The sequence below is a fragment of the Elephantulus edwardii genome, unplaced genomic scaffold (genome assembly GCF_000299155.1).
Source record: "Elephantulus edwardii isolate Elephantulus edwardi_28Jun2011 unplaced genomic scaffold, EleEdw1.0 scaffold00250, whole genome shotgun sequence".
NCBI lineage: Eukaryota > Metazoa > Chordata > Mammalia > Macroscelidea > Macroscelididae > Elephantulus > Elephantulus edwardii.
Genome location: NW_006400000.1, coordinates 1876467 through 1888157, shown reverse-complemented (window position 1 = coordinate 1888157; position 11691 = coordinate 1876467).

The window sequence follows — 11691 nt, the reverse complement described above, 5'->3', positions numbered from 1 at the left end:
GCACCATTTTACACTCCCACCAACAGGGAATAAGGGTATGTTGTGATTATATCTTGATGTCAATCTGAAGTATAGACTTTTGACTTCCCCAATATGGTTCTTTGTGGTCTGTGAGCTAAAGGAATGGATTTCAAACCCAGTAGAAATGGTAAAGATCAGCGTTGGAATTAGTAGAAAGAAGTGTGGGAGCAAGGGAGACATGTCTGACCTCATGGAAATTAGTTTTGTGCTGTGGCTGTGGTTGATGGGGACAGTTCCCCCTTGTGGAGTTGGTAGAGGTCCAATACGGCTGTCTTCACGTGCCTTTTGCTAATTCTTACAGACAGTATGCTTCAAACAGTGAGCAGATTTTCCTAATGCAATTCATCTTTTGATTTCCTTAATGCTTGTGCCAAGACGGTTGATTATGAAATCAAACAAGATGAAACTGTTAACAACCTCAATCTCTTCTTCTTCCATTGTGGTGCAGCCAATTGGTCCAGTGGTGAAAATCTTTGTCTTCTTGATGTTGAGCTTCAATTCATATTGAAGATTACAGTCCTTAACAAGCAAGATTGTGTCAGGCTTACAAAATAATGAGGTGTAACGTGATAAAGAGCAAGGATATCACTGTAAAGACTAAGTTGTGCCCAACCCAAACCATGGTATTTTCAATTGATTCATATGTATGACTTGGGATGATAGAAAGAGAACTGATGCCTTTGAGCTGTGGTGCTGCAGAAGAGTACTGAATATACCACGAATTGCTAGGAGAACAAACAAGCTCATCCTGGAGAGGGTGAAACCGGGCTCCTTGGAGGCAAGGATTCTGAGGCTTCGTCTGATATACTTTGGACATGTTGCAAGGAGGGATCAGTCCTTGGAGAGGGACGTCATGCTTGGGAGGGTGGAGGGACAGCACAGGAGGTGAAGACTCTTGATGAGATGGATTGATTGAGTGACTGGGATACTGGGGCGGGGGGTGTATCAGAAACAGTAAGATTGGCACAGGTTAGAGCAGGGTTTAGGGCTATTGTGCATAGGGTCACTAGGAGTTGCAGGTGACTTGACAGCACATAATAACAACACAACAATGTGAAAGCTTGACATTGAATAAAGATTAAAAGAGAGTCGAAGTCTTTGAACTGTGGTATTGGTGAAGAGCATTGGACTGCCAAAAGAATAGACAACTCTTTATTGAAAGAAGTGAAGCCAGAGTGTTCTTTAGAGGCGAGACCGGTGAGACTTTGTCTTATATATTTTGGGTATGTTATCTGGAGGGGACAGTCCCTGAGTAAGGACATCATGCTTGAAGAAGTGCACAGTCAGCAAAGGAGAAGAAGACTCTCAGTGGGATGGATTGCCACAGTACACAGTGGCTGTATTAATGAACCTAAGTGCACACAGATGGTGAGGACGGCACAGGATTGAGGGGCACTTAGCCCTACGGTACATAGTGTACATAGGGTTGCTATGAGTTAGAATCGAGTCAGAGGCCACTAACAATAATAAAATCTACACACATCACTCACAGACACTGTTAAAGAAGTTTCAGTCCTTTTATGATCAGGCCTCTGCTCACTGCCTAACTTCATTTTTCTCTCATTAGTTCTACCAGCCACACTCAATTATTTGTACTTCTTGGAACATATTCTGACCTTCAAGCTTTTGGCCTTTTGCCATGATGTTCTCTCCGCCAGAAACATCTTCCTCCCCCTACTCATTAGCTTCCCTCCGGCTTATGCTGGAAGTGTCAACCTTCCCTGACCTGGATCAAACACACACCAAGACTTCCAGGTACCGTGTCCCTCCATTGTGTTTCCAAGCCATTTGGCTCTGACAATGCCTGTTGCCTCCACTGGACATTAAGCTCTTATTTGTCTTCAAATTCCCAAGCCTAGCCTCTAGCCTACATTGTAATAAATGCCTTGACGAATTAATGAAACAAATTAATGATTGATTAAACAAAGTTTTAATTTGCGGAATAGAATAAGGCTACTCTTCTAGCACACAATGGCTTAAGTGGACAATCATGAGAAAAGTCTAATCATGAAAAAATGTCTAGTCAACACTCTTGGTACCAGTAGCCAAGAAATCAAGAGACAAATTTCATTGGGAAAGTCAGCTGTCAGGGACCTCTTCAAAGTACTGAAAAGCAACAACATCAGGCTGGAGACTAAGGTGCATCTGATCCGGGCCATAGTCTTCGCAATTGTATGTTATGCATCGGAGAGCTGGACAGTGACTAAGGATGACAGAAAGAGAATTGATGCCTTTGAGCTGTGGTGCTGGAGAAGAGTGCTGAATATACCATGGACTGCTAGGAGAACAAACAGGTCTGTCCTGGAGAGGGTGAAGCCGGGTTGCCCCTTGAAGGCAAGGATTCTGAAGCTTCATCTGATATACTTTGGGCATGATGCAAGGAGGAACCAGTCCTTGGAAAGGAGCATCATATTTGGGAGAGTGGAGGGACAGCACAGGAAAAGAAAACCTTCAATGAGATGGATGGATTCAGTGACTGGAGTAATGGAAGTGGGTGTGGCAGAGACAGTCAGGTTGGCACCGGATAGAGCAGGGTTTAGGGTTCTTATAGCTATGAGTCGCAAGTGACTCAATGGCACATAAAAACAACAACAACCATAGTGGGGAGAAGGCAGCAGTCACACCTCTGTAGGGGGTGTTGTTGTTAGATGCTGCCCAATCAAGTTTGACCTATAATGGCCATATAAATCATAGATCTGAACCCTGTCCAAACCTGCGCCATCCTCATACTTCCTGACACACTCGTGCTCATCGCTATAGTCACTGTGTCAATCCACCTATTTGAGGGTCGTCTTCTCTTTCGCCGACCCTCCACCTGCCTTTCCAAGTATGATGTTCTCCTCCAAGGAATAGCCCCTTCTAGCAACACGCCCAGAATCTAAGACAAGACTTTATCATCTTTGCCTCCAAGAATCACTCTGGCTGTACTCTCTCCAAGATATATTTGTTTACTCTTTTGACAGTCCATGGAATATTCAGTACTCTGCTCCAACACCACAGCTCAAAGGTATCAATTCTTCTATCTTATTTATTGCCCAACTCTCAGATGTGTAGCAAGTTATCAGAAAAAAACATGGCCTAATCAGACCATTATCTTGGAGAAGTCAGCATTATTGAGTTTGGGGGGTTAGAAGCTGGCACTGGTGGAGGTGTAGGAGCGGTGATAAGGAGAAAGGAGGCCAGTCAGAGAGAAGGAAGCCTGCACAAATGCCTCTTTGAGATAGGACACTTGGTTCCATGTGGAATGGGAAATGAGGAGTTACCCTAACTGGCATGAGTTCAAGGTAACCAAGAGAGTGGTGGGAGAGAGGGAGGAAGGTGTGGATGGGAGTGCTTCCTCCAGCCACTAGACAGAGTCCCAAGTGTGTGACTTTGCTTATTGTCCAGTAGACTGACCCTCCCCCAGTACTGCCATCTTTCCTTCCTTCCTCTACTTCCTTTGTTAGTGGGTGAGGCTTCCTGTTAACTTGTTCTGAGAACTGTGGTTTTCAGAGCTTCGAAGACTGGGAATGGCTGCCAGAAAAATTACCGCTGAAGAGCCCAACTGAATTCCAAGCAATGATTCCTCCTTCTGCTAACTTGGGCACACCAGATACCACCAACTCTTTAGGAGAGTGGAGGCAAAGCAATGTTTTCTTCACATTCAGAGGCCTGTCCTTGGCTTCTTATCTGGCATCACTCAGGAAGAGCTGTGTGGAACTTCATTTTTTATTTTTTGTCAACAAAGCCAAACTGTAGCTACCAGGATGCTTACTATTTAAAGGAATCCTGTTCTGAATCATTTCCAGGACAAAGATTCTTCTGTAAAGTGAATCATCATCCTCTTTGATACTGTCCTAATCATTTCAAAATGATAGAAGGTGAAATACCATTTCCCGTAGTCCAAGAAAAACATATATGTAAGTAACTAAATACTTTAAAAAATACTACATATTAAAACAAACACCATTTTATCACAAGAGTCCACAATTAAGGTTGCATAGTGGAATGTACTTGGGGGGGTGGGAGGGGTGCAGGGGGATTGTGTACCAGGGAAGGAGTGTTTCTTTTACTTTTGAAAGAGAGGAGCGAATTGGGGGCGGCGGGGAGCGGAGGGCTAGGCGGGGATAGAAGTGCAGCAATAAATGAATGGAAATCCAAAATCTCTGTAAATGCTCATTAAAATTATTTAAAAAATAATAAAAAACACACCATTCATGATCTTAACCATAGGTCCTAAGGTGTCTTCTGAGAAATTAATTACTGATCAATAATCCCTTATGCACAGCTCCAGCATCCTAAAAACTCTGAAATCCAACTTTTTTTTATAAGTTTAGCAACCAAAGTCAATTGCTAGTAAACACTGACCTGAACTAACAAGTTATTTGTAAGTCATTGTTTATCACAGCCTGTAATATTTATTTAGACTAGATATTCACATATTTTGGTTTAGAAATACAAATGTGCTCTATTATTCTGGGTGCCACCCCAGCACATACTATAATATTTACTTTGTGCCATCTATTATCCTTTTAGAACAAAAAAAAAAATCTGAGTTCTGAAATGTATTTTGCTCAAAGGTCTTCAGATGAGAATTATGGGTCTGAACTTGTAGAAATGATTTTAAAAATTGTAGTGTTAGGGATTTGGGGGTTGTGCTGCATCCTTATGACAGTTGAAGCACTAGAAATTGCCCTTTTACTGTTTCCCTCCCTCCTGGTTCATACTCCACTGCCTTGTTCTTCCCCAAGAGAGACTAACCTGTGTAGATATCTACATCTCTTGACCAAGGCCAACAGAAGGCATTGACAGAATAATGTTGATGATGTAGTCAGGAGCCATTGAGCAAGTGTTACTCATTGTGACCCTATGAACAGTTGACCTAAACTCTACCCTATCCTGTACCATTCTTATCCTCTTGACACACTAGTGCCCATTGCTGAAGTCATTGTGTCAATTCATCTCATTAGGGCTCTTCCTCTCCTTTGCTGATCCTTCGTCTTTCTAAGAACAAAGTCCCTTCCCAAGGAATAGCCTCGCCTAGCTACATGTCCAAAGTATGAAAGATGAAGCTTCTCCATCTTTGACTCCAAGGAGCACTCTGGATGCACTTTCCCCAAGACATATCTCTTTGTTCAGCACTCTTCTCCAGCACCACAACTCAAAGATCTCAATTCTTCTTCTGTCATCCTTATTCATTGTCTAAGTCTCTGATGTGTAGCAGGTGATTAAGAAGACCATGACCTGAATCAGGTGCATTTTAGTCTTCAAACTAACATCAGTGCTCTTAAGCAATTTGGAGAGGTACCTGATAGCAGACTTGCCCAATGCAATACGTCTCCTGGTCTCCTGACTGACATGATACTGAAGGGTTAGTAAAAATGAAGGTTAAGGTGTTTATTCCACATTTTTTTTTCTTCCATGATATATTCAATATTCTTCACCAACTCACAGTTTGGGTGCGTCCATTTTTCTGTTGTCTTCCTTTTCCATTGTCTAACTTTCAGAAGCATATGTTATCGCCTGACTGAAAAGACCACGCTTGAAATCAGATGCAGTTTAGTCATGAGAGTGACATCCTTGCTTTCTAAAACTGTAAAGAGATCTTTGCAGCAGATAAGTCCAAGTAGAATAGATCATTTTTATGGTTTTTCCATTTAACACGATGATGTTTCCAAATTATAAGTGAACAATTATGCCAGTTAGGGGACTAAGGTATGCCTGATTAGTGCCATGGTCTTTCGATCACTTGCTATGCATCTGAGAGCTAGACCATGAATAAGAATGACAGAAGAATTGATGACTTTGAACTGTAGTGTTGGAGAAAAATGCTGAATATACCATGAAGTATCAAAAGAACAAAGAGATATGTCTTAGAAAAGGTATGAGCAGAGTCCTCCTTGGAGGCAAAGATCATACTTTGTAAGATTAGGGCCATGTGGCTTGGAGAGGTTATTCCTTGGAGCACAACATCGTTCTTGGAATCATGGATGGATGGATGGTGAAGGGGAGGAAGACCTTGAACCATGTGGGTTGACACAGTGGCTGAGGCAATGAACTTGAGTGTGTTGGAAATTGTGACAATGGCACAGGGAAGGACAAGATTCCTATCTGTTGTTTATAATATCTCAATGAGCTGTACTCAACTTGATGGCACCTAACAGCAACTTATCCAGCCTTTGCTTCTTCAGCTGTTAAGAGCAGTAACTGCTTCCCCCTTTTTTTCAGGTCTCTGGGTGTCTTGACATCCTTGCTTGCTCTCTGCACCATCAGAAGCTGCCCTTTTACCAGAGGCTCTCTGGGGGGAGCATTATTCCATGTTAGCCCAATGACTTCTATGGAAGGAAATCAGAGATGCTCTGTTGTATCTGTAAAATGTACAGTCTCAAGTCAGGAAACTTTCTTTTGAGGTTTGCTTGAATTTTGATGAATCGTTTCATTTTTCTGACCCTTGCTTTTTTTATCTCTAAAAAGAAAAAAAACCTATTTCCACGAATGCTGGGATAATGAGCAACATATTTAAAAATATCAGGGAAAACAAAAAGAAATGCAAGGAATTCTAGCAAACCAGACTATTCTTTAATTATCCAGTTATTCTAGGTATCTCCCAACTGTGATAGATAAAAGGAACTCTGTTGTGGTCATGTGTTGGTCAGTGGATCAAACTTCACCAGCTACTCCTCCTGTAGAGATTTACAGCCTCATAAACCCAATGGAGGGTGCCTATGAATAGGAATGAGTTCAATAGCAATGGGTTTAGGGTTAAGGTTTTGGATAAAATGGCTACAGATGACTAGAAACACAATACCCCTATCGTCACCCTGGAGGCCCATTTCAGATTGCTACTATTGTGATTCATTTCAGTCACGTCCATTCCATGGTGGTGACCTTTGTATGCAAAAAACAGCTCAGTAGGATTTCTCAATGCCAGACCTGTCTTGTGAAGTACCTTTAGGTGGCTTTGAATCACCAACCCTTTAGTTACTAGAGATTCTCTATTCCCTGCTGCTGTGTATCCCCCATCAACCACCTTCAGTGAACATCTTAGCTAATAATTTCCATGGTGGGCTCTAATGCTGATCAGGACACTTTACCTTTTCCAATTTTTGTCATTCAGTAATCATTGGGGGATCATCTTTGTTGTTCTTCTAAATCACCAGCATTCTGTTGAAGGTTGTGTGGTTTGCTTTGTTTTGAAATCACAAACTTCCTTTGAGCATAAAGCAATTGTTTCTCACAAGAATTCAATCAAGCACTAACACTTCTTCCTGTTTGTCACCCAAAACGATCTCTAACGAAAATCTCCTACAGATGGTTTTCACCAACTCTTTGCTTTGAGTTTAGAAAGATGCACAAAATCCTCCAGAAAGACTGTTACCTTCCTACTTTGCTTTCTTTCATCCCAATGACCCAAAGATCAGATCTTTTCCAAGAGCTGGTCATCATTCCAGCATTACATGGGTGTTGCCCCACAGAAGGGAACAATCAACAGGATTAAGTTACACTGAGTTCTTAATTGATTTTCCAGAACTTCCTCTCACTATCACAAAACACAGCCCTCTGAGCCTCACAGCTAATGTGGTGTGGTCTGGCATGGAACTTTACCGAACAAGATACATGAATCAAAAAACGAGTTCACTCATAGGGTCGCACAATTTGGTGGGTGGAGGGCAGTGGGATAAATGAAATGGGAAATAGCTGGTGGGGATCTGGAAAAGACAGGTGAGCATAGTTCAATGGTGATTAATTTTATAAAACATAATGAATGAGAGTGATTGTATGAAACACAATGTGAATGAAGGGTAGTATGAAGCACAATGCATATGAACTGTGCATGTAAACCAATATAAAAGAAAAACTTTTTAAAAAATAATTTTACATGTAAATAAGTACTTGAAAACGGGCTCTCAGCTTCCCTGTAACCTTTACTATTTACCTTCACCATGTCTGGTGCCAAAACAGATTCCTGTCTTCACATTACACACAGCGAGGGTTGATCAAATTCTTTTGATCTCTGGAACATTGTTTACCAATTGCCTTCTAGACAGAAAGAAGGGCATTAGAAAGAAGGACATTTCTCAGTACTTGGAAATACTTTAAAACACGAAAATTTAGGGCAGGCTGATTGCAACAAATATATTTAGCTACTCTGCCTTGATATAATTGCCTTTCTCTTTGATTATTCCTGTCGTTATACTCTGAAAAAAGCAGAATTAATCTCTTTTAGGTAAGAGACGGCATAACACATCTGTAGTGTGTATGGAAATCTAAATTTAAGTTTTATCTATTATGGTGATTACCACAATGGACTTGAAGCACAGCAGAGATTGTGAGGATGGAACACACAATCTGTCAAGGTTTTGTTCTGTTAGGCCCGAGTTCCCCCTGAATTGGAGTCAACTTGGGGACACCTAACAAAAACAACTGGGCATAAATGGGGAGCCCTGGTAAAACAGTGGGTAAATGTATAGAAGCTGTCTAAAATGCTGGTGGTTTGAACTCACGAGCTGCTTTGGGAGAAATGGGCGAAGTTCTGCTTTTATAAAGAGCTGCAGCCTTGGAAACCCTACTGGTAGTTCTACTTTACTCTTGTTGTTGTTGTTATGTGTTGTTGGCTTGCCTGTGACTCACAGCGACCCTGTTATTTAACAGCGTTGACCCCTGCTCTATCTTGAGCCAATTTCATTGTCTCTGACACTCCTACTCCCATTACCTCAGTCACTGAGTCAATCCATCTCATCCAGGGTCTTCCTCTCTTGCACTGTCCCCCCATCCTTCCTAGCGTAATGTCCTTCTCCAAGGACTGGTCCCTCCTGGCAACATGCCCAAAGTATATGAAACAGAGCTTCAAAATCCTTGCCTCTAAGGAGCAGCCTGGTTTTACCCTAATCAGGACAAACTTGTTTGTTCTCCTAGCAGTCCATTCAATACTGTTCTCCAACACCACAGCTCAAAGGCATGGATTCTTCTTCTATCATATTTAGTCATTGTCTAGCTCTCTGATATATTGCAAGTAATTGCAAAGACCATGGCCTGGATTCAGCACACCTTACTCTCCAGACTGACATTATTGCTCTTCAGCACTCTGGAGAGGTCCCTGAGAGCAGATTATCCCAGTTCAATTTGTCTTTTGATTTCCTGGCTGCTAGTATCAAGAGTGTTGATTGTGGAGCCAAGCAAGCTGAAGCTGTTAACAATCTCAATATCTTCACCATCTATAGTGATGCTGCCATTTGGCCTAGTTGTGAGAATCTTTGTTTTCCTACTGTTGAGCTTCAATCCATATATGGTCATTATGAGTTGGAATTGACTTGACAGCAGCCTGCTGGGTTTAGTATAGCATAGGGCAGGACTGAGGATACATTGGCAGTTCCATGTTAGAGTCTTTCTTTGCATGTAAGAGAGCTGAGTTCCATTCCCACGCAGAAAACCTCAAGCACAGTCACCATTTGCAAGTTGAAATAAATGCTGAGCGAGTTCCAGCCAACAGAGCTTTCAGATTAAGATGCAATGGGAAGAAATATCTACTTCTGAACGTCAGTGAAAACCACAAAAGTAACAACAGACCAATCTGTAGCTGGTCACAGGCACGGACAGTATTTATTTTATTGCCTGTGGGGTCCTTATGGATCCAGGACTCAACTCAAGGGTGGCTAACAGGAAGGCAGGACCACTCCTGATGTGTATCCTCCAGAACTTTGCAGTTGATGAACATCCCCTGGGTGTGAGCCAAACAAAACTTGCATTCCTGCGGAGGAGCGATCTCCACAGACGATACACATCAGCAATTACAGCTTAGCTCTGCAGCTGCAGTGCAAAAGGAGCCATAGACAACAGGTACATGAATGAACACAGCTCTGTTCCAGTAAACGTGTTTCTAAAATAATGGTCTTATACAGCAACCCTTGCCTCCAAGGAGTAGCCTCGTTTAACTATGGTTATATTCAATACTCTTCTCCAGCACCACAGCTCAAAGGCATCAATTCTCCTTCAGCATCCTTAGTCATCATCCAGCTTTCTGATGCATAGCAAGTAATTGCAAAGACTGAGGCCTGGATCCACCACACCTTAGTCTCCAGAATGACATAGTTTCTCTTCAGTACATTGGAGAAGTCTCTGACAGCAGACTTTCCCAATGCAATTCGTCTTTTAATTTCCTGGGGGCTGGTTGATTGTGAGTGTGTTGATTATGGAGCCAAGAAAACCAAAGCTGTTAACAATCTCAATCTCTTCACCATCTATTATGATGCTTCAAATCAGCCCATTGGTGAGAATCTTTGTTTTCTTGACTTTGAGCTTCAATCCATATTGAAGTCTGCAGTCCTTGACCTTTTGCAGCAAGAGCTTCAGGTCCTCCTCAGTTTCAGCAAGCAGGGTTGTGTCATCTGCATAACACAGATTGTTGATGAATCTTCCTCCAATTCTGATGCCACATTTCTCCTCATAGATAATCTTCCTCCAATCCTGATGCCACATTTCAGCCTCCAAGATAATCTGTTCTGCATATAGATTGAAAAGGTATGGATATAGGACATATCACTGTCATACACACTTCCTAATTTTGAACCATGCAGTGTTTCCTTGCACTGTTCTGTGACTGCCTCCTGGTCCAAGTATAGGTTTTGCATAAGCACAATCAAGTGTTCTGGGATTTCCATTCTTTTCAGAGTCAGCTACAGTTTGTTGTGATCCACACAGTCAAATGCCTTTGCATAATTGATAAAACACAGATAGACATTCCTCTGGTACTCTCTGCTTTCAGCCAACATCCATCTGACATTAGCTAGAAAATCTCTAGTGCCACCACCTCTTCTAAACTCAATCTGCACTTCAAGCAGTCTTCTATTGATGTGTTGTTCCAGTTGTTTTTGGATAATCTTCAGCAGAATCTTGCTTGCATATGGAATCAATGATATTCGATAATTTCTGCACTCTGCGGGGTCACCTTTCTATGGAATGGAAACAAATATAGATCTCTTCCAGTCAGTTTGCCAGGTAGTTGTCTTCCAGATGTCATGGCACAACTTGGTGAACAAGGCAAGGGGGCAGCTGGGTGCATTGCAGGAGGTGGGCGGTGATGTGGGGTTAGGGACAGGGGAGCGCAAGAGGCAGGCGGTGACTCCCCTGACCCTGCACAACACTGGTATCACTATGTCTTTCAGAAGCCCACGAGTCTAGTAAGTACATGTTGAAAATGCAGATTTCTGGATCTTGGAAGCAATAATAAATAAAATTTAACAAGTTCACCAAGTGATTTTTAGTGTGTGTGTGTGTGTGTGTGTGTGTGTGTAATTTGTTGTTGAGTGCCGTCAAGTTGTAGACGATTCATAGCGACCCTATGAACGAAAGTCCTCTACACTTGCGTGACTCCCAGGTTCATAGGGTTTCCAGAGGCAAGCTATTTACAGACATGGATGCCACTCCTGCTTCCAAGCTTGTTTTAATCTGGGAGCTCCACCAAACACTATCCGCCATGGGCAACCATTACCGCATTTGACACATCAGTGTCACAGTGCTCAGCTTCACAGCAACCACAAGTTACTTTTGGTTTTTGTTTTGTTTTGTTTTGTTTTTGTATTTTCTATATTTCCTTTAATGAGTATCATAGTATTACTTGAACAAGTATCTTGTTTCCCATTCACCCTTAAATTTTTCTGTTATTAGTAAAGTCTTTAACACATGATTCTTGAG